This window comes from Protopterus annectens, chromosome 9.part0 (assembly GCF_019279795.1).
Source record: "Protopterus annectens isolate FY-2018-M chromosome 9.part0, PAN1.0, whole genome shotgun sequence".
Taxonomy (NCBI): Eukaryota; Metazoa; Chordata; order Ceratodontiformes; family Protopteridae; genus Protopterus; species Protopterus annectens.
The window spans coordinates 73,334,742-73,358,859 of NC_056743.1; positions in this window are offsets into that span (position 1 = coordinate 73,334,742).

Here is a 24,118-nt window from a genome sequence, read left to right on the forward strand (position 1 = left end):
AAAATCAAAACATTTATGAGGGATAGGGCAAAAATATGACACAAAATCAGTGATGTTCTGAAAAATCAGAGACACTTGAGAAGTGTGCTGGGTTTGTCAGTGATATGTTCCTGCAAACTCAATTAATCTTTGTCATGTCAGGAAGAGAAGTTGCATAAGGCACCACTGACTGACAAATTTCTCTGGAGGTTACCTGGCCTTCCATTTTTGGCATTTGATAGAATTCTGGTCCTTTTCTGGACCATTATATGTACTTCCTGTTTTAGTGAGATCGCACTGCCCTTTTTATCCTGATAGTTTTTGGAAAAGCCTCACCCCTTGCACTATTTTATGCATTCTTACGGCCAGTCTTTACAGAAACCTCTTCCTTAGTGCCAAAGTCCATCAAGAGGGTGACATGCTTCAGTGCTTTAAATCTTACAGAATTTGTGGCCGTAGGGTTTGCATCATAACTTGTTTTAATTTGTAAATTACTCAGATAAGACTTTGAAATAACTAGAAAATTACAGTAAGACTACTCACTAGGAAATACTATTAAGATGGAAAAGTTTTCTTATATTGACTTTTTTTATCTCTAAAACAAAACGCCTACCATGTTATACATTATTGTTTGTGTTTAATGGCTTGTATATTTAATTCCCTGAATTAATGTGTGCTGATTTAGTGCAAGAATATCAGTCAGACTAGGCAAACATCTGGGAGTTACTACTGCATTCTAAATAAACTAATGTGTTTTAACAAGAGAGATTCTTATTGTATGACTCTGGAGCAGGGAGAAGTTGCTACCAGCAGATGTGTAGAGATAGTACTATATGCTAATCTAGAAAAAATAATTCTGTGTTTCAGCTGTAGTAAGTAGTCTCATCTCTGCAATGAGATAAGGTACAAAAAAATGTAAAAGAGTTTACTTCATCTTCATAACTCTCAACGGTCCAGATTTTCACTGAATGTCCTGATTTTTGTCTCATATTTTTGGTCTGTTCCTCATAAAATTTGTTTTCTTTTTTTCTGGCCAATCATTGAAGAACAACAATGATATAATACTAACTAATGACAGGCATTTGTGTCTCAGACCTCATATCCTTCAGACAATGCATAATAATGTGAAATTTGTTATTCTAGAAACTTTCTAAGTTTATAGAAGCAATATTTAAAATTGGTCCCTATTTTTGGACCTTTGTCCCCCCATTATTTCTGACTATGTCCAGATTTTTTGCACTTCGACACCATCCCCCACTCTGGAATCATAGATAAACTTACTAAGCTGGGCATTAATCCCTACGTCACTCGATGGGATTCCAACTGGCTTACTGACAGAACCCACACTGTAAAAGTAGCCGACTCCAAATCCAACTCCAGACAAATGACAAGTGGAGTACCTCAGGGTTCAGTCCTGGGATTGCTCTTGTTTGGCATCTACTTCTCTGAAGTACAGGCCAGCATTAAGGGACTCTGGCTAACAAAGTTCGCAGATGACTGCAAACTGGGAGCCATAACTGAATCCCCAAATTATGTGGATGTTCTACAAAAGGGCCTTACAGAAACAGATGCTTGGTGCCATAGCCATGGACTCAAGCTCAATGCCAAGAAATGTATAGTTATCCCATTTGGGAAAAGACATGTACCCATGAATTACCACATAGGTGGCAGTACACTAAACACAGAAAGTGTGATAAAAGACTTAGGGACACAGGTGGATAAGTGGTCTCACCTTCGATAACCACATCGCCACAACAGTCAGGAAATACTTCTATGTGGCAAACCTCATCACTAAGGCCTTTTCATCCAGAAAAAAGGAGGTCACTGTCCCACTGTACTTATCCCTCATTAGACCCATTATAGAATACAACGCCCCATTTGGTATGTACCTCTCAAGACATCTGCAACAACTGGAAAGGCCGCAGAAATACCTCACTAAAGGAATCACAGGCCTAAAGCAGATGCCCTATGCTGATCGTCTAAAAAAACTCCAGCTATACTCTGTCGCATATCGTCTACCCAGAGACGATCTCTGCTTAACATACAAGGCCATGGCAAACCCAGAGCTGTTGGACATGCTACACTTAAAGAAATCCCAATCCCTCAGAACCACATGCTCCAGGGATCTAAACCTTGTCATCACAATGAACAAAACATGCTGGAGGGATAGGTTCCTGACCCAGAGACTCCCCAGACTCTGGAATAGACTGCCCATACATGTCAAGCAGAGTGCCTCTTTGGCCCTCTTCAAAAGGAACCTTGACGATTGGATGGGAGATAGGAAATTCACCCCAGGGATCATGTCAGTCGCCCTACTAGACAGGGGTCCAGAGAAGTAAATATTGTGGGAAGAAATAGCCAGGGAATTGTTATGGCTAGGCTTGTATAGGCCCTAGGGCCAATAGCTAACCTATGAACCTGTAATGTTGAGATGTATGTTCAGCTTTGAGGTACACCATGCAGAGGATTGCTGACTAACAATGCTTGGTTATCTGGTTTGGTTTGTGGCTGGGAAGCCTTCTTTGTGGAATATGCAGTTCTTTCCTGCATCTATGCCACTTTTTTTCCAGGGCTTTTGGTTTTCCCCCACACTCCAAACACGTCACTAGGCAATTTCACATTTAGTTTATTTTGTGTATGTATATGTGTGTGTGTGTGTGTGTGTGTGTGTGTGTGTGTGTGTGTGTGTGTAACTTGGGATGGCCTGCTGTCCCATTAAGAAATGGTTCTGTACTCTATTTTTGTGACATACTACAAGAGGCCCTGGCTTCCTTGTGACCCTTAACTAGGTTATTTAAGGTAACAAAAGATTAATTTAGTCTTGCCTCTGTGGTGCCAAGGGATGATGCCAAGATTGAGACCCAGACATCTGAAGTTCAATTATTTGCTTGGGCACTGGAGAACCCAAGCAAGGAAAGGTGGGAAAAAACAGTAACTGCCAAACCATCCATTCAAGAAGGAAGGGAGGGGGTTTCTGCTTGAGATCAACCACTCCCCTGGTGATGGGGGTAGTGCCACAAATTGCATAGCACATAGCCCTTGGATTTGGCATGCTTGGAGATAGAAATAATAGACATTGTGTGGTGATATGTGTGATCTCAATCAGCTCTACCTAGGTATAGCATAACAACAATTCTAGGCCTACTAGGGCAGCTTATGTGATGCTACCATTTGTTCCATGCTTCCCCTAGCTTCAGTACTTCCACAGGAATACCATCTGTTCCTGGTTATACATCAGCATTTTTATCTCAGCTCTTGCTATCTTAACTGTTAATTTTTGAACCTTATCTACATCTAACCTTGGTATATTTAAGTCTTTCATTAATACTTCCATTTGTGTGTTTTCCTGATTTCCACATTTCTCTGTTTTATACAAATTTTTATAACATTTCTGAAATATTTCTAATACCGCTAAAGGATCCCTGGTTATTTTTCTTCTTATTGGCTCCCTAAGTTTGGCAACAACCCTTTCTATTTCCAGTTGCCTAAGTCATTATGCTAAAAGTTTTTGTGCTCTGGAGTTTTTATCAAAAACAGTTGCTTAACAGCAATATTTCTAAACTCATGCATATTATCCAGGTGCGCCCCATTTTCTCTTTAGCAGTCTGTAGTTTCACCTCTTCATTCATCTCATCTGTCCAGAGTTTTGCCTCATATTTTTGGTCATTTCATCTTAAAATTTATGGTTTTCTGGCAAATCACTGAAGATTAGCATCACTAAATAATGACACACATTTGAATTTCAGCCATTTGTACTCTGCATTTCTTAATATAATTCAATACTCTTGCCTTTTTGTCTGTACCTGTGAGACCATTCACATTCTAAGACAATATGGAAAGTGTCGCCACTATAAGAAGTTATTATTCCCACTTATTATATATGACAGCTTTTTTAGATGCCTGTTTCTAGCTTTTGTGATACATGTACCCACTAATGTTTAGCAGGCTGAACTTTTGTACAGTTGTTTCTTGTCCTCTTCATCTGAGGCCATGTCACATTTTACAAGACTTATTGTTTTAATGAAAACCATCAAAAAATGCACCCCATTACACCTCCATAACTTATTCATTTAATACAAACACATTAAACTATGTACATTTTCAAATAATAACGTTTAACCCTCCTAATAGGAGCAATTGTCCCAAACAGATAGTTGCACACATAGACATTATCTAACCTGAAGATGAGGTTATCCACGCTAAGCTGTATATTACTACATGTGCTCCTACTTACACTAATTTCTGTCTTTTCTGGTTTTATCTTTATTCCCTTCCCAGATGTAGAAAACAACTTGTAAGCGTTCAGAAAAAATTAACTTTTAGCATTAGAGAAACCAGCTCTCTAGCTTTTTATTACCCTATAAACAGCTTGCCTCCATGGAAACAAAAGAGAAAAAATGTATCCCTCAGCTGCAGGTTTCTAAAGTAATGATGAACATTTATTGCTAAAGGAAATCTTTTTCATTACATTCAGTATTCTCTTATTTACTTGTTTTCACTTAACGCATGCTATTAGATTAAGCCAGTGGTCTTAATCCAAACATTCACCTAAGCAAAAGTAAGAGAAAACTATCAGTTTTATATATATTATGATCTGTGTACTTTTACACCTCATCTCCCATCTCAATAACCCAAGATTACATCCTATTAACTTAAACATGATTTTATTCAGCATCTTTTTCTCTTTTTACATTATAATGCCCACATTTCTTAATACTAAAAAAGAAGAAAGAAAGAAAGAAAGAAAGAAAGAAAGAAAGAAAAAAGGTGTCCATTTACTTTAGTATCTTTATCACATAAAACAATATCTGGTACTGCTTCTTCTATACACCACATAATTTACATCATGATAAGTTTTATAGAAATACTATTAAAATCAGAAATTATTTTACTTGCAATTAAAATGTTTCTCCTTCTTCTATTCCCCTTAATGTTCTTCCAAACATTAATGACATTAAGTGGGGAAAAGCCTTTCAAGTCTCCTACAAGTTTGACAAAATCAGGAAAAGTCCACTCTTTCCACTATTTCTTGTACAGCCATATTTCACATATGTGAGTTCTCACTCATCCAGTCAGGATAAAACAGTCAAGCAGTTGTAGGTTCAGTTCAAGCAGCTTTATTACACACAAACACATCAGGAGTGAGACTTTGTAACTTAAACTTAAACTTATAAACAGACTAACTACCACACTTATACATGTTAACACTCAGGCTGTTCTCAAAAAAAAATGGCACTGCTGCCTGCACATGCTCACTATTTATATGCACATGCTTACATCTGGAAATGCTTCTTAAAGGTACATACACATGCTCTGATCTACATCCTCCCTCTTTGAGAAATGAATCACATACTAAGTGAAGTATTCAATGTCATGCATTTTACAGAAATTATCTTTTGACTTTCAATTATACAGAACAAATTCTTTGACATGCAATCATGCAAAATCATATATATATATATATATATATATATATATATATATATATATATATATATATATATATCAAACATATATGGGTCCAGGCCCAATGCTCGAGTGGCCATTTCACCAAATGTGAAACGGCCGCGTGTACTTACACGAAAGTGCTTTTCACCGAAGAAGCACTTTCGTGTAAGTATGCCTGTTGCGGAGATCGCGCTACAGTGGGAATAAGGGAAAATTCCATTTTCCTCACTGTAGTGCGACCTCTGAGTGAGAATATAAAAGTAAGGGGGTGTGGGGGGTGCAGGGGTACTTGCCCTCCTGCAAAAACGTAAATGTTATGTTTTTTTTTTTTTTGAACACACTTTAACAAAAGCGCTTTTTTGGTGAAAGCGCTTTCATTAAAGTGTGTTCGGTGATAGTGGATTCGGACTGTTGAACTTTCGTTCAACAGTCCTAGATTCATGTATATATATGTATATATATATATATATATATATATATATATATATATATATATATATATAAAATCATGTCCAGGTTGTGTATATTTTACACTAGGTCTAGAAATACGACCTGATAGTGTAACATAAAAGTCAGAATTGGATTTGGCAATGGGGATTGTCTTCAAGGAATATTCAATGTTGGGGACATCTGGGATCTGGGAAATCATTAGGAACAGGAATGGATACTGAGACGTGTTCTTTGGTATGAACATTGTCAGGGTTGCTCTGAGATCTAGAGTCTGTATCACGGGTGCAATGCTGTGATATCATTTCTGATACAGGAAGAAAATGCCTGTGGTTTCTCCAGTATTCTATACCGTCAGATTCCACTAAGTAGGATCTCTGCTTAGCACATATACCTTTCACCTGACCAATTTAATCAATTCCTTTCACCATTTGCATCCTCACTGTCTCTCCTTCTTTTAATGGATGAAGAAATCTGCTCATTTTATCATAGCTGGACTTCTGAGAAGAATGCTTGTTAAAAAGTTGCGCTGTGATTACCTTGTTTTATTCAGCATTAAGCACCAACAAATCAAAACTGATAAGCAAGGTTGTTCTGGTTTGCCTAGACACAAGTCTCTGAGCAGGTGAGCCAAGAAGATTGTCATGGGTTATATTTCTGAGATTAAGTAAATTCAAGAATATATTGGTATTGTCACGCTTTGACCTATCTAGTAATTGCTTTGCACTGTGTACTGCACGTTCAGCAAGGCCGTTTGACTGTGGGTATTCAGGACTACTAGTAACATGGTTAAAGTCCCACTCTTTTGCAAATCTCTGAAACAATTGACTGGTAAACTGGGTACCCTTGTCAGAAGTAACTTTGTGTGGACTGTCATGGACTGAGAAATGACATTTCATCTTAGTAATAACAGCACTGGATGTTAGGTTAGGTAGCAAATCGATCTCAAACCAGTTCGAATAAGAGCCTACCAACACTAAGTAATGCTGATTGTTCCACCAAAATATGTCAGTGGCTACTGTTGACCAAGGTAGTTCAGGAATTTGGCTTAGCTGAAGTGGATCTTTCTGCAGATGTGGTTTCATATTGTTGCATACTGAAAAGAAAGAAAGTACTTTATCAATGTCTTTCGATAGAGTAGGCCAAAATAGTAGTCCTGTCACCCTTCTTTTGGTAGAATTGGGACCTGGATGGCCATGATGCAAAATCTAAATGTATTCATGTTGTAAGGAAATAGGAACAACAATTTTTGGACCTTTGAAAATTATACCATCTTCCATCAGCATCTCATCTCTGTATGGAAAATAAAGTTGTACTTCTGACGGTACACAGGATTACTTTGACGGCCATCCAACACTGATGAAGTGGTTGAGCTTTTGCAAAATTGGATCAGTCTTTGTATGATCTCTTAGCTCATCAAGTCTCATGATAGAAAAATTATGCACTTCCATGACATCAAAGTCAAAATTCTCTGCAGTAAGCTGTTCTGCAGTATTTCTGGGTGATCTGAATAAGGTATCAGCCAGATAAAGAAGTTTTACCCTTCGTATAGACCATTTTGAAATTATACTTTTGCAATCTGAGCATCATTCTTTGCAGTCTTGCTGTAGCTGAATGCATAAGCATCTTTAAAATAGAGAGTAGAGGCTGATGATCGGTTTCGACTTGGATAGCTCATCCACAGAAATAATCATGGAACTTCAAACATGCAAACACAACTGCCAAAAGTTCCTTCTCAAGTGGAGCAGACTGCATCTCAGTTTGGGTAAGAGTTCTAGATGCATAGGCAACAGGTCTGCCCTCTTCAAGAATAAATGCACCAAGATTGAACTTTGAAGTATCACAGGAAAGAACTACTGGTTTGTGGACATCATAGTATCTCAGTATAGGCGGGTTAGCAATTTGCTGTTTGAGGTTATCAAATGCTCTCTGGTGTTGTTCTAACCATGACCAATCAACATTTTTGTGTGTCAGCTTTCTTAAAGGCACTGCTAACTCACTAAAGTCAGGGATAAATTTGCCCAAATAGTTAACCATACCAAGAAAATGTTGTAGAGTTTGAACATTGTCTAGAACTGGCATCTCAAGAATGGCTGCTTGTTTAGAAGGGTCTGGTCATAAGCCTGTACTGGTAAATAAATTATTTATTTATTTATTTATTTTACATTTGTTAACCGGGAAATTCCGACTGGACCAGGTCCATTTTCAGCGGAGGCCCGGGGAGAAAAGCTCCAACATCAAGTTATACAAATACAGTACATCCAGCATAATACACAAAACAGGTTACGTCATGTATGCTGAGCATAATAATATAACAAGAATTGATAAAAACACTCCAGGTAAAAGATATAGAACATGGGTAAAAAGACAATGTCAGTCATACTTTGGTAAGAAAAGAAAATATATCAAGTAAGATTCTACAGTTAAAAGTACCCTTTCAGATGACCAAGCCTACAGGGGATCAGAGCTCCAGCATGTGATCAGAGAGGAATTTGGGGAGTTAATAGTAGTATGGGTAGGGTTATGTGATACAAGGGCATAACCATGTACTAAGAAGGTGCGATTTGAGGGAGTTTTGAATATGGATGTGGAGGGGCAGTGGACACAGATAGGGGAAGAGAGTTCCAATTTCTGGCAACGGTGTGGGAGTAGAGCTTTCCTGCATTATTGTTAGCCTTGGTGATGGAGAGGAGAGATTTTTCACTGGATCTTAGGTATCGGTTTGTAGTATAGATAGTAAGTAGGTTGGATAATGAGGGGGGGTTTTCAGGATATTTAAGAATATTGTAGGCTGTGCCCAGCTGGTGATAGTTAAGTAGCTGTGGTAGCTCAAGCCATTTTAGTTCTTTTAGTGCAGCACAGTGATGGGTTCTATAGGTTGAGTTAGTAGCAAACTTGGCTATTTTATTGTAGCATGATTCTAGTTTGTCTAGGTCACATTGTCTGATATGGGTAAAGATTGGTGCTGCGTATAATAGAGTTGAGAGGAGGTGGCTTTGTGCAAGAGTGACTCTTGCTTTTTGTGAGAGGAAGGACTTATGCCTGTATAGGGAGCCTAGTTTTTTGTGTACTAGTTTTATGGTATGTGAGATGTGAACATCAAAGTGGAGATTATTGTCTATTTCAATGCCCAGAAGTTTGGTGTGGTTAGAAGGGGAGATGGTGGTGCCGTCATTAGAGGTTATGGTAAAGGAGAGGGTTTTTTATCTATTAGGGGTAAATAGTAGCAGTTTTGTCTTTTGGGATTTAGAATTAGTTGGATCCCAGATATCCATTTTCTACTGAGATAAAGGTATCTTGAGTGAGTGTAATGAGGGTGGTGGGAGATGAGGCGGAGCAGATCAGAGTTGAATCATCTGCATATTGTATGAGTGTGGCATGTTGTGTAGAGCATTTGAGGTTATTTGTGAAAATAGAGAACAACAGCGGGCCCAGTATAGAGCCCTGTGGGACACCTATGGTGGCTGGAAGTTGTGTAGACAGAGTTCCTTTCCACTGGACTGATTGTTGCCTGTCAGACAAGTAGCTTCTGAACCAGGCCATACTAGAGGAGGTGAAGGATAATGATGTTAGTGAGTCTAGTAGAATGGAGTGGGAGACCATATCAAATGCTTTTGAGAGGTCTAGGAAAATGGCTGATACATATTTGTTATCATTCCTGTGAAGGTTTATATAATTAGTGAAAGATAAAAGGGCTGTGGTAGTGCTGTGATGTGGACGGAAACCGTGTTGTGTGGTAGATAGTAGATTGTGTGTGTTAAGAAATGTCATCACTTGCAAGTGGATGCATTTCTCAAGAATTTTGGATAAGGGGCAAAGGATGGCAATAGGTCGGTAGTTGGAGAATTCATAAGAATTACCTCCTTTATGGAGAGGAATGATGCGAGATACTTTCCAGAGTTTGGGTATGTAGGATTCTAGTATGGAGCGGTTGATAAGGATGGAAACAGGATATGATAAGGAGTCACTAGCCATTTTTAGGTATGCAGCAGGTATGTTATCAGCTGCTAGTGTGGTTGGCTTTAGTTTTAGGAGGAGTTTTTTGATAGTTGAGGTGGGCACTGGTGATAGGCTGAAAGAGGGGGTGGTGTGGAATAGGTTATGTTGTGACTGAGGTAGAATGTTAAGTAACTTCTGGTAATCTGAATTTACATTTCAGAGGTTTAAGCTTCAAGTTTACTTCATACGCATCCAAAGGCACAGGACCCGAGGCTAAAGTTGAGAACACAAATTTTAATGAGCTGGGTGAAAGCGCTTGGATTTATTGGTGTATCCTGCTTCATTAAAATTTGTGTTCTCAACTTTAGCCTCGGGTCCTGTGCCTTTGGATACAGTTTAGATTTGCTGGGTGAGCTGTTTTGTGTTTGTTTAAATCATTTTCTTGGTCGAATTTAGTATTCCAATGGTTGAAGGCACGGAGCAGATGAGTTTGACTAACACACCTAACATACTTAAGGAAGCTATGGACGACAGCCTGGTTACAAGAGCTGAGTTTAATCAGATGATGGCACTTCTTACTCAGTTATCCAATTCTATTAACGCACGAAACCAGGACATTGATTCTGGGTTACCGTGCAATCAACCTCTTGTAGCAGAAACACGTAATAAGCGTAAAGAGTGTTCTGAAGGAACTTCCGGTTTAATTTTAAATGGGGAGGCAGCCGACAATGTGAATCGTGGTAGCACTGTTGTAACAGGTTTAGGAAAACCTGAAAATGTACCAGGAACTGGTCCAGAGAAGGGGAAGAAGAACTTCAGTTTTAATGCATGGACTGGCAAACATTTCTTTTTTCAACAAGGTACTGTAACCAACGCCTTCAACGAAGGGGTTGAAGGAAATTTTAGTATTTTCAAAGACAAGTTATATACATTAAAAAATAAGCAACTGGAGATTGATTATTTAAGGGAATTATTTGTGTGAAGCGCATTCTGAAAGGACTGCGTTTCTACAAATTCCCTAACAATGCTCAGCCTGGAACAGTTTTTTATGATAAATTATGTGCGATATTTGATAATGCAGGGCTTGAAATGTTAAACTTAATGATTTCAGAGTATGAGAATCAAACTGAAATTTTGCTTAAAGATTTAAATGTTTTAAATAATAACGTTGTCAATGACAGAAGTTTTTTTAGTGTTAAAAGAGATTACGAAAATGCGTTTGTTGAGGTGGATCAGTTTTGTAATAAAATCTTAAACCGCAAAATTAAGAAGTCAGAAAGGGACTTGTTAGATTATAGGGATGGTAAGGCCTACCCTAATCCAAGCAGGGGTAGATGGATGCAGGAAAACACAAATATGGAGTCTAATAGGGCAGAGCAGGCACCCAGAAGTGGCAATTATGTTAACAATGCCACAGGACCACCCAGAAGAAGCGAAAGGCTTGCTGAAAGGGGTAGGAAGAACTCGGTTCAGGATTTTCAACATCCCCCCAACAGAGGGGGGAAAGTATTGAGACAGCAACAATTAGCATGGACAAGCCATCGCAACTGATTTTGGATGAAGAATTAACTCTCATAGGAACAGATTTGCACGTTAACAGACAAATTACTTTTAGGAAAGACAACTTTTCTATTTTTAATTACACAGATTTGATCCCCACGCAGGCTTTTTTTTAGTCTCTTTTCGAAAGGCTTACATTTTGTCCCCTCAAAGGCATCTAACACAGTAGAAGCAATTTTGGATTTGAAACTGTTCATTCGACAAATTAACCTTCAGTTATTTTTTAAGGGAAAACCTAAAAATGATTTTAATCTTGTTAGGTCAAGCACCTTTAATCCCCCTAACCACCCTGTGTTAAATGTATTTTCAGATTTGGTTGAAAAGAGATAAGGGAAATGCAAGGTAAGACATACAAAGCCAGTTTTAATAATTTAGTGTAAGCAGAATTAGAACTGATTGACTTGTTAAAAAAAGGAAGGCTGCAGAATTATGAAACCGGACAAGGGAGGGGGGGGGTGTATTAATGTATGAAGTTGATTATGAAGCTTATTTACATGATATGTTACAGGATGCTGAGCAGTATGAAATTGCATCAAACAATGAAATTAATATTGCATATTCTAAGATTAGCTATCAGTTGTTTGACCATTTATTGCAAGGGGTAATTAATGAGAGTCTTTACAATTTCCTTTTAGTAGACAAGCCTAAGGTTCTGGTCATCTTCGGGATTCCAAAGACACACAAAGGATTAGATCCCCTCAAATTTAGACCGATGTATCCACTATTGAACATATTTGCAAGGATTCTTGGGATTGTTTGAGAAGCATAGATCAAACTTACTTCACTACGCACATGCTTATGATAACAATAGATGTAGTAGAATTATTTCCCAGTATCCCACACAGTACAGGACTGGAATGGTTAAGAGAAATTTTGGTTACCCAGTCAGGTCTTGACAGTAGAACAATTAATTTAGTGATAGAATTTATGGAGATAATACTGGAAAACAATTTCATTCTTTTTAATGGTGAATTTTTCAGACAAAGAAAGGGTGTTGCTATGGGGAGTCCTTGTGCAACAATGTATGCTAATCTTGTTCTCTATTATTGGGAACAAAAATTTGTGTTGCGGACTACTTGGAACAGGTTCATTAGATTTTATAGAAGGTTTTTAGATGATATATGTATTTTATGGGAAGGTACAGAAAACGATTTTAAAGGATTTGGGGAACATATTAACTCTAGTACAGATTTTTTGAAATTTACCTATTCCATTGATTTAAATGAATTAAATTATTTGGACATCACGCTCTCAAAGGATTACATTAATTCTGGATTTCATTCAAGAATTTATAGGAAGCCCACGTTTTCTAATTCTTATTTACATTTTAGTAGTGGGCATCCTTTTTATCAAAAAAAGGCTATTATTAAAGGGCAGCTCATTAGAGCTTCAAGAATTTGTAGCTCACTGGAAAGTTTTAGCCTTGAAGTTGAGACTATTAAAAAATTATTTTTAGAGAAAGACTATCCTGAAACTTTGATAGATACTGTTACCCAAGAAATTTTTAAAAATAGGGCATCAAAATATCCAGCATTATTGGGATTAGGTACACTAAAAGAGAAAAGCCAACCTAAAAAAGACATTGAAACTGGAAATAGATTCTTGCACACTTTTTCGAGTAATTCACACAAGGTGGAATCTATTATTCTTAAATATTGGCCCATTTTGGGGGTCAATGAAGAAATGAAACATTTATTTCCAAGCCAGCCACATTTCATTAGAAAGAGGGGTATTAATTTAAAGGAACTTTTTGAAAAAAAGGGGAAATGTAATATTAGTAATAAAATGAAGTGGGGTACACACAAATGTGGCAGTTGCAATCAATGTTTTGCCATGTTAAACCACAACACCTTCTATCTACCACACAGAAATTTTATAGTGAGAACTAATAAACACTATAATTGTGGATCCAAGGGGGTGGTATACTTAGGAGTTTGCACCTATTGTTTAAGTTTTTATGTTGGTAAAACGGAGAGAACTTTAAGGAAAAGGGTGTACAAACACTTCTATGAAATTTCTAGAAGTAGGGAGTCTAATGCATTCTTTAAACACTCTCAAAAATGTGTAAAAATGAACTTAAAGTTTATGGTGCTAGAACAAATCACCCCAGAGGTAAGAGGGGGAAGCTGGGAGACTCGTTTAGAGTTTCGTGAACTTTTTTGGCAGTTGAGATTAGATGCCACTAGCTCTCCTGGGTTAAATGATAGCATACATATAGGATGTGTTTTGAAGCTCAGGAAAGCAAAGCTTTGAATGAGCATTATGGTGTTTATAGGTTTATATATTTATTACACCATACTATTTGATTTTATAATATTGGTTTTAACTTATGCTTGTTATAATACTTGAATTTGTTAATGTATTTATGTTTGCTTCTGCATTGATTGCACTTTGACAGTTTCATGGTTTGTACTTAAATACTTAAATACTTAAATATTTGAATTTATTTTATTTAACTGAATGCAATCTACTAGTCATGTGATTAATTAACTTGCTATATTAATAAGAAATGGTACTATGGTTTGTATTCATTCCTTGAAAAAGCCTGGCAGGAGCTGGGTTAAAGTGCTTGGATTTATTGGTGTATCGTGCTTCATTAAAATTTGTGTTCTCAACTTTAGCCTCGGGTCCTGTGCCTTTGGATACAATGTAGATTTGCTGGGTGAGCTGTTTTGTGTTTGTTTAAATCATTTACTTCATACGCTCTGTCCAGAACTTTCCTGAGATTTCTATCACGCTCTGCTTTATCATTGCCTCCAAGTAAATCATCAACTATTATTGCACACAGATAGCCTGAAAGAAAATTGTCAGTTACACACTGAAAGACTTCACTGGCAGAATTTATTCCAAAAAGCATCCTGAAGAATCTGTATCTACTAAATGGCCTGCAGAATGAAGTCAGTGGTGAAGATTTGCAATCAAGTATTACTTGCTAAAATGAACTCTTTGCATCTAAGACAGAAAACAACAGTGGCATTTGGCATGTGGGTGGCAGTCTCCTCGACTGTACACAAAGGATGATGAGGTCTCTTTAATGCCTTGTTCAAGTCTCTTGGGTCAATGCATATTCTGACTCTATCTGAATTTTTCTTATGAGTAGCTGCCATTGAAGATACCCACTCAGTTGGTTCTGTGACTGGACAAATCACACCTTAGTGCACCATTTTGTCTAACTGGACCCTGACTTTGTCCTGCATAGCTAATTGGAACTCTCCTCACTGGTCTGACCATTGGATTTACCTCTGGGTCTACTTTCATGGAGTACACAACTGGAAGTTTAACTAACTTGTCATCGAACACATCAGCATACTCTAAGAAAATAGCATCAGTAAAGCTGAAACTGGGATATGTGCTTACATGATATACTTCTTTGGTAAAAGAAAGCAGTTTCATTCTCAAACTGTCTCTGAGACCTAATAATGACTGCACAGATCTTCAGACTACATAGAATTGCCAGCTTGTCTGCATGATCAACTTGCTTTTTTGAGTTACCTTTCTTAATAACTGAATGAGGCTTGCCTGATTTACAAAACTTTTGAAAGTGATTCAGTTTCTAATACTTCTGTCATTGCTGACCAAATGTTAAGCACGTGTTTCTTTTAGACTCATGATTGGCTCCACAATTACGACAGTTAACAATAAAACTTGACTTGAGTTTTGCTGACTCACCCTTATACTGTACTGAGCATGTCCTTTTTACTGAGCAAGACTTGGAACTTGCTAGAAAGTTATGCCTCCTCTCAGGAAAACCTGTAGGGGCTGCAGCTGCCATGTGCTTAGGTCTGCTTCTGTTTGCCATGTATTGCATGCTGTCTACATTTGCTCTAGAGGCTGTTGAAACCCATGCTGTTATCAGTTGCAAGCATACTTGTGTGCCTTTCTGTGAGCTCATGGATTTGGCAAATCTCTATAGCTTTGCTCAATGCTAAATCATTGTCACAAAGCAAAATCTTTCTCACTGCAGCACTATTAACACCACACATAAGCTTGTTCTTTTTGAACTCATCTTTCAAGTCACCATATCTGCACATTTTAGCTTATTTCTCAAGTCAGTGATATAAGCTGCAAAAGTTTCACCTGTCCTTTGGTCTCTTGTATAAAACAGCTGCCTCTCTAATGTAACATTTGTCTGGGAGTTGCACACCTCTCTTAATTTACATTTCAAGCACTCAGGGTCCTCCCTTGACTCAGCTGGTACCATAATATAGTGATTTTTCCCCTCTCCTGAATATATGTCTGCTGCATACACAAATGAATGCTGTCTTTCAATGGCTTCTGACTCATCTAAGTTAAACAAAATGAATGCCCTTGTACATGCATGTGAAAAAACTGGTTGTATGAAAATATCATATTTCTGCTCAAATACTCTCCGGTTCTCTGCAATATTATGATCAAACACAAGTAGGCTGGGTCTGTGAAATGCCTCTTCCATATCAACACACAGTAGTAAAGGTCCTTGGAATTATGTATGGACACACACATACATAAATATATGCCAGAATTTTATGCTAGAACTTGAAATTATGCCCAACAGCACAAAAGACTCTTTGAAATAACTGTACTTTGCCAAATAAGTTACCATAGCACAAGAACAATTTAAAATCACTGCACTTTATGAAAACACTCCTTATCAGTGTAAGAAATACTTCAAAATGGCTTTTCTTTGTGAATAAACTTTACACAGCAGAAAAAGCTCAGAGTAAGAAATACTTTGAAATGAATGCACTTTGCAAATAAACTATATACAGCACAGAAACCTTTCAAAATGGCTGTACTTTGCGAAATAACTCTATTCAGTGTAAGAAACAGTTTGAAATGGTGGCACATGGCTGTACTGTGACTGCACTTTGCAATATAACTGTACTTTTGAGACAGCAAACTCTTTGAAATAATTGCACCGTAATAAAGCACACACTCTGCAAACACTTTGCACTCTCTGAGATACTTCAAACAGCTCTCGTTATTCTTTGAATGACTTTGGTCAATGTGAAATACTAGTTTGTACCCAAACATGGTCTTTTACTAAAAAACATGCAGTCGCTTTGCCCTTAAAGCTTAATTTGCCCTTTTATTGTACTCATTATGCCCTTTTAAACTCTTACCATGCTCATTATACTTTTCTTGTGCTCGTTTTATTTTAAACATGCTCATTATATAAACCAAAGTTAATTCTGACCCCCATATCAATATCTCTGCTAGTTTTATCAAATCTCATGGTTTTGGACATTTTGTTTAATTAATAATGGGTTTTGTGCTACTCGTTTGATTAATAATGCGTTTTGTGCTTACAAATGCTCCGTTTTATTTTCTTTGCCAAGTAAATCATTTGTGCAAGTTTTGGTTTCCTTGAGTTCATTTCTTTCCCTTTTTATTTGTCTGAATTCCATTTCACTCATCCAGCTCAATCTACCTTTACCTTCAACTCTGCACCTCATGGCTTGAAGAAGTCGCTCTCCTAATCCTGTTTCTGATACCATGTCATTCGTCTGGTCAGAATAAAATGGACAAGTGGTTGTGGGTTCAGTTCAAGCAGCTTTATTACACACAAACACATCAGGAATGAGGCTTTGTAATTTAAACTTAAATAAACTTATAAACAGACTGACTACCATACTCATACATATTAACACTCTGGCTGTTCTGTCAAAATGGCACTGCTGCCTGCACATGCTCAGTATTTATATGCATGTGCTTACATTTGGAAATGCTTCTTAAAGGTACATACACACATTCTGTTCTACATGAGTGATGCTTTATAATCTCACATTTATTCAGTAATTTTTGTGTTAGTGGTCTTCTTCCTGTTCATCTCCATCTCCTAACTCCAGACTCCAACTGATTTCCAAGGTACTCCAGATTATTCTGTCAACTCCTGTGCTTTTCTGTATCTCTCAAGCATTTTCTTTGGAACATTGGGAAAGGTTTCAAAGTCTCTATCTATGAGGTTTATTATCGGGAGAATGAGAAGTAGAATTCCGTTATGTATGATGGCTCACTTTTTGTTGAGCAAACTTTTTATTTCCTCCTTAACCTGACTTTGCTCCTCCAAGAAAAAATATGCTAAAGACAGCTGGCTAGAGCAGCTTGAACAGCACACTTGCTTCCTGATATTCCCTGATTGCTGGAATAAATGTGCATTTCTTCTGCTTAGTGTATGTTGGGTAATCATTTCCCACAAACACTCTACTGTCTCCAGTTTTTTAATACTTTGTCCTTCTGCCACAGTTTTGTCAAGATCAACTATTTTTCTTAATAGGATTGCATCTTTCCTAATATAGGTCTTGGCTGCTTTCTCATGGACAGGTTTGGAGCATACACAATGTGCACTTTTAATTAACAAATCCTACTGTGGAATACCAGTCCATTTGCTTATTTGTGCCTTTATAAAAATAATAGGCTGTTACTTCCAGTTTCTCAGGTATAGCAGAAAATCTCAGGTTTTCCCTACATGCTCTGCCCTCCAATTCTACCATTTTTGAAGCATCTCTTTTTGAGCAGTCTTGTAATCAGTCAGTCTTTTCATCATGTTGCCCTCTGATTTTTGCAGTTTTATCAGGTCATCTGAATATCTGTTTAAAGCTTCTTCTATTTTTCTGGACTTTTGTTGTTTGAGTTGATATACTACATCAATGTTTTGTTTATGTTAATCAGCTCTGAGCACATTTGACTTATTTTTAACTACAGGATACTGAAAGCCATGTCTTGCACCAAAGCTGGAGTTTGAACTATTTTTTGTTGAACAGCTGCAGGATTCTTCCCAGTTAGTCTGTGTTTAATCTTCATCTTTTCTAGTTTCTTTTTTGCTGGCATCCAGGTAGTGCACTTACTAGCCAGTAACTGAATTTACTAAAGGTGGTAAAATTCCTGGCCCTTATCTCAATTTTTTTTCTCACTCTGGCAGAGCTGAAGTTAAGGTATCGATAAGTGTGAAGCCATCTTGGAAGTCCCTCTGATTCCATCTTTGACCTCCTCATTCAATCTTCCCTTCTCTTCAACATACCCTCCCAGATATTGTAAGCAGTTAATCCGTTCAACTGTTTTCTCTTCCTTCTCAATTTTCATCTTCTTCTGATTTTTCTCCATTTGCTGCCATGACAATTGTCTTAATTTTACTAATTTTTATCCCATGTTGCTTCAGTTTTGCACTCCATTCTCATACCAATTGCTGACATTCTTATTGAGAGTCTGCTTACAATGTCACATTGTCTGTATGTAGCAGCTTTGTTGATCTTTCCCCTCTGACCTGTTTGCTAACATAGTCCGTCCTCAGTAGTAATAGCAGTGGGTTCAGAGATGAACCCTGAGGTACACCTGCTTCCACTGGGAACCCCTCTGTGAGTCTGAGCATTGTTCATATTTGTATTACTGGGTCCTTGAACATAGCCTGCACTAATTCTGCCAATGTTTCTGGGATTTCAAACAATCACAAGACTGTCCATATCAACTTTTTGGGACCGTGTCATATGATTTCTTCAGTTATAGGAATGCCCAATTGGACCCTTTCCTTTTCTATAGCTTCTTCTCTGCACTCAGTCACACTTCATAGATAGGATCAGTTTTGCTGCAACCCAATCTGCATTGAGCTTCTCATACCCCATCATTTTATTTTTTTTATTTTTATTTTACATTTGTTGACCGGGCTAGTCTGGCTGGATACATGTCCATTTTCAGCAGAGGCCCGAGGAGAAAAGCTCCACTAAATACTAAGTACATTACATAAACAAATCATTACTTTAAAAAATATCAAAAATTGGAGTTATATCAACCTAATGACTGAAAGATCATATTTTTTACTACTCTGCATATTTGTTTAACAATCACCCTTTCCAGCAATTTAATGCAGTGTGACAGGAGTCTGATACTTCTGCACTGACCGCAACTGTGAATGTGCTCTTTCCTGTTGTGCACTTGCACTAGAGTTCTTATTGTCTAGTCATCTGGAACATATCCTTATCTCCATACTATAGGTACCCCCTGGAGCAATTTACCTAACTCGCTCAACATTTAGTATACAAATTGTTCACGTATAATGCACACGATAAGCAGACATTAGATATGACGTATTAGACATGGGTAAGGAGGGTTACAGTATATAAGTTAGGAATAAATAAATAAAATTGAGATAAAGAGAGTGAAACATTGGTCTGTAGGTAGATAGGAATTAGATCTAGAAGGATAATCATTTGAAAAGTCTGGACCCCCTAGAAAACATGGACTCAATGGCCGTAAAAAAGGACTTAAATATACTAAGTCCAAGACAGTCATTTCCCAGACTATTCCTCTTTCTTTGTGGCATGGCGAGCTACGAGTTGGTATATATAAGTTTGGAAATGTGGAGTCTTGACACCAACATTGGGGGTGCAGGGGATTTTCTCCTGCACTTTTGATCCTTTTTTTTCTTTCATGTTTTGGTATTTGGCATTTTGAGTGCTGACATTTCAATATGGAACCACTAGAAGATGGAGAGGGACTTTGTATAGCTGTTGAGTCAAGGCTAGTAGGCGTAAGAATACCAGGGTATTTACTGACACAGAACCTGGTTATAAAAGAGAGGTAGACTGTATTTGAAGGGGTTGGATAATGTGGGAAGGTCTGAAAGAAACTGAAATGTAAAGTGGGGATTAAGGAAAGAAGGAAATTGAGGAGGAGAGGTAGAAAGGATTGTTGTGTAGAAGAGGATAGACTTTACAAAGGAATATGGAGTATGAGCTGACAAAAGGATATAGAGTTACCAGGTGAGGAGCATGTGTGGTTTAAGTATTGTTTTGGTAAGGGCTTGAAGGTAGAAAGTTTCATGGACTATTTTATGTATGTTGTGATGGTGTTCCAGAGGTTAGGTACATAATCAGAGTATGGTGTTCTGCCTGTGGAGTTACTAGACTTTGTTGTGATTAATAAAAGCTTATTGGTTGAGCAAAGGTCTCTACTTGGAGAGTAGTGCTGTAGGGTACCTTTTAGTGATGGACATTTTTCTCGTTCATGTATAAGATTGTGTGCATTAATAAGTTGTGAGTTATGTTAAACAGTTGAGTAGCTCAAGCCAGTTTAGCTGTTTTCAAGGCTCTGCAATGATGAGTCCTATATATAAGGTTGGCAGGAAATGTGGTACTTTATTATAACAGTGGACAGTTTAGCTGTAAGTGTAGTATTTAGGCTTGTAGGAATAGGTGAAGTATATAGCAGAGATGGAAGAAGGTAGGTAGATGCTGGTGTTTGTCTTGCACTATTTGTCAAGTAGTGTTTGGTTTTATTGAGGGAGCCGAGCTTCTGGTGTGTAATTTTAATGGCTTGAGATATGTAGTGGTCACTTTCTGGTGTGTATTTTTTTAATGACTTGCGATATGTGTTGGTCAATATGTTAAAAACATCCAGTGTATAATAGTTTTGCTGTTCTTATTGCAGCGTTGTGACACATTGGAGCAGTTGCTGATACGTAGTGAATTCCCACAAATACAGCTGCTGTGGACAGTACTTCAGCCAGTCCTACACAGTGATTTCCTTATTACAGGTAAGTGGTCAGTAAAGGTCTGAGCTCTGTGACAAATATATAGGTTATTTCAGAGTGAGAAAAGATTCTGTTTCACAAGGAAATTGATGAGAGTGTGTTACTCCATTGGAGTAGTGACATAACATGTGGCACTATGCCGTAGGATGGACATTACAACAAAACAGATCACAAAACATGAGTACTGAACAACAGTAGTACCTAGAATAATAATGTTAGTAGGCCAATGAGTAAAGTAAAGTGAAGTAACTGTATGCCAAAAAGTGCTGGATATGCTAAATGCAAGTAATGGTGAATTTTTATACATATTTTACTTTGTTTAATATTAAAAGTTGAACTCGAGCACTCTAGAAAAGTTAATGAGAATTAATAATAGTAGTAGTTCTGGAGAAAGAACAATAAATTAATTAATGAATTAATTATGTAACTGCCATGACTACTCAGGGAGTGCCATATACCCTCTTGAATATATAGGATTTTAAGGACCTTCTAAAAGAGGGCAAACGTTCACATACTTAAAGCCTTGAGGTAGTGGGTTTCACAGAGCAGGTGCATGGCAGGTGAAAGATCATATACCATGTTTCTAGGTGAACCAGGGAATCACCACCAGTCCCCTTCTGGATGAGGAGTAAGGTGCTAGGACCTGTTTTGCATAGATAGGAGCTATACAGTGTAGGGCATAATATGTAAAACATGAAAATCCTATTTATTTATTTGACATTTGATTATCGGGGAACTCTGACTGGGCCACAAAGTGCCCATTTTCAGTGGAGACCAGGGGAGGAAAGCTCCATAAGCATGATCTTTCAAAATCAAGTACAGATATTTTAAATCACAAAGTGTCATGTTACATTACAAAAACAGCAAATACAGATATTTTAAATCACAAAGTATCATGTCACACTACAAAACTTAAGAGTGAAAACAATGCTGTAATGAGAAAAACATAGAACATATATTTCATAGCAGAGTGCAATGGAAAACAATAACAAGAGCTGGAGAAAATATGTGAGGAAAAACTCAGTAGTTTGTTGCATAGATGAGTATGTGATAGATGAGACCTGAGACAATTCTAATACGATATTTAAAGAGATATCAGAGATTATATGATTAGATACAATGAGGGAAAATTGAGAGATGCCTTAGTATGAGAGATGGTGTTCATATTATGGTTATGGAAGGAAGGAGGAAGGATGGAGAGACGGAGATTATAAGAAGAGTGCAGGTAGGGTGTCTTCATGTAGCTTAGGTGAGTAGGGAGGAAAGAGAAAGAGGTAGAGGAAAGGTCTGCAGAGATGAAGTGGATAAGGTGAGGTAGTGGGAAAAACAAAAAAGAGAGGAGTAGGAGACTAGAGAGGGTTGTAAAGTGTGATTTAGGTTGAAGGGGGTGAGTGAAGTATAGTGAATAAGTTCAGCTAGAATTGGCACAGGAGCAGGTCTAAGATTTTGTAAAATATCCTTTTAAGTAGCTTTTAAAGGTGGGTAGGTTAGAAATGGTTTTGGTGGTTAGAGGTAAGTAGTTCCATTTGTTTGCTACTGAGTATGCGTATAGGCTTTGTCCAGGGGATTTATTTGGTTTATTTATGTTGAGAAGTTGTTTGTCTTCTAATCTAAGAGTTGTTTTAGGGAAATGCATGTTGATTAAAGGGGTAAGAGCTAGGCAGGCTAATTGTCTGTAAATGACTTTAAGTTGAATGCATGAGAGGTGGAGGGGGAGTTTCAGCCAGCTAAGGATATGCAGAGCTTTAAAGTGATGGGTAAAGGGATATTTTTCAGTATTTTGGGGTTACAACAGTAGACTGGAGTTTTGGGAAATAAGCTTGAAGAGATTTTTGAGTAGTTAGCAGGATTATAGCTGATAGGTGAGGATGAAGTAATGGTTGAGGTGTTCTCATTTATTATTATTACTGGTAGGGATGTTAAGAATGAGAAGAGGAGAATGAGTAAGGTGATACAAGAGGGAAACAGCATGGTTAGTGTTGTAAAAATCTTGTAGTATGGTGAGGTGAGGTAATGAGCAGTGATAATAGTGTGGAGAATACATAGATTTTGATGAGGAGGGAGCAGAGTGAAATATGAGAAGTAATTTAGAACAGAAGTTGGTGGAGATGGTATAATGAGAACAGTTTGTGACTGGACAGTGCAGTTTGGTACAGGATAAGAGGATGAGTAGGAAAGGTGGAGTAAGTGAGGTATACATGTAGATGTAATAGGGTGGGAATTGAAGGTAGGGTAGGGGAGTTGAGTGAAGCCCGAGCACAGGGAGCACTTAATGGACTGGAATGGCCCATGGTGGAGTAAGTACCAGGAAAACAATCAGTAAAACTGCAGCAAGACAGGAGGTAAGATAATTCCTGATAATTTTCAAGACTTTAATTGAAGATTTCATTGTGATGTGAGAATATTGGAAGGTCTATACCACAAGAGCAACCAAGACAATGCAGTGATGCTCTGGTCAACAGTCTGGTTGCAGAGTTCAGGGTACATTGGGGAAGCTGTGGTTGACCAACTTGTAGCACTTAAAGAAAGAGCATTACAATAATCCAGATGAACTGAATCCAGTGCATGCATTATAGTAATCAAACTGCAAGTTGTTTTTAGATTTTTGATCCAGGATTACACAGTTGACATGCATGTCAAGCTAGTGTGCAAAGACATCTTTGTGCCATTATTGTCCAAAGATAACAGGCATTTTGGCACCTGTGGATGAAAATTTGGTTAGAATATTACTTTTTATATGGACGTTAAGTAATTTAATGTGTTTTAACATTTGAGTGAATTTTTGCTTGTTGGATTTGTGTATCCGTGTACCAAATTTCTTGGAGATTTTGTCCTGTTCAGCAGTGCACAACTGTTTTACTACAGTTTACTACAGTTTTTGTTGCAGTACCCACACTGCTGGTATTTTGAAGCTGTTTGCCTCCTATGGAAAATACTTGCATTCTTTGAGTGGATTTCTGGGATACTCTCTGGCTCCATCTTAACTCCAGAGAGACTTTGTGGTGTTCATTTTGCCTGTTTAGGGCGAAGCAGAGTTGCAGCTCTAGATTGTGGACCTTTAGTAGATTTTCTGTAATAGTCTGCTGTTCCATCTTAACTACGAAGAAGCATTGTGTTGTAAATTTTGGTTACCATTTGAATTGCCAAGACTCATAACATAAAGTACCAGAATTTGGAAAATAAATGACCCAAAATCTGGACTTACATATGCATAGTTCAAGACTGTCCTTCTCTCAGAAC